This window comes from Odontomachus brunneus, unplaced genomic scaffold, assembly GCF_010583005.1.
Source record: "Odontomachus brunneus isolate Ranch 3 - 2012 unplaced genomic scaffold, Obru_v1 Obru_scaffold_251, whole genome shotgun sequence".
NCBI classification, from domain to species: Eukaryota; Metazoa; Arthropoda; class Insecta; order Hymenoptera; family Formicidae; genus Odontomachus; species Odontomachus brunneus.
This window is the reverse complement of record NW_022639701.1, coordinates 143,562-144,256: the sequence shown is the minus strand read 5'-3', so window position 1 is coordinate 144,256 and position 695 is coordinate 143,562.

Below are 695 nucleotides of genomic sequence, written 5' to 3'. Positions count from 1 at the left end.
TATCGCCGGGAATATCGCTCGTCGGAGTCAAGGATCGTTATATAATTGACACTAGCAAATAATAACAAATAACAGTTTATTTGATATTTAGAATACAGAACAACGGTGTGAGCTACGCGTATTTCGGCGCAAGGCGGCAGCAGTGATCGGGTCTCGGTTTCGCTCGGCTGGGTCTCGCGATTCGGTAGGCGGGGCGAATAGCGCGAAGCTGGCACGTCGCAAGAGACAAATCGCGTGGAATCCGCGAACCACGATGCGAACAGACGTATGGCGGCGGGGGCCCGGCGGTACGCGGGATCTTGGCATGTCGCAGCACGCAGCGCAATATATCGGGCGACTCGCGTATTGCCACGATGAATAAAGCAAGTATCGACAACGTTCGATCGGGCGCAGCGAACACACTGGCTCGGATGCTTGCTCGTGGGGTCGGGATACGATCGGTACCGAGAAAACTCGATGGGATTCGCGACACACGAACTCGTAGGCCGGTCGTTGGATCCGGATGGAACGGCGAAGTCGGTGTCAAGAGCGCTTGACGGAGATAGCGAACACACAATCTCCAGGTGCCGATTTCGTCGATGGGGTCTCGGAGGGTGACAGGAAGGTAGAAACGATACGGTCGGATACCTTGCTCTCCGCTTTGAAGCATCGAGTTTGGTCGGCGGTCCGGATCGGTCTCTCCGCTTATTTCTCGG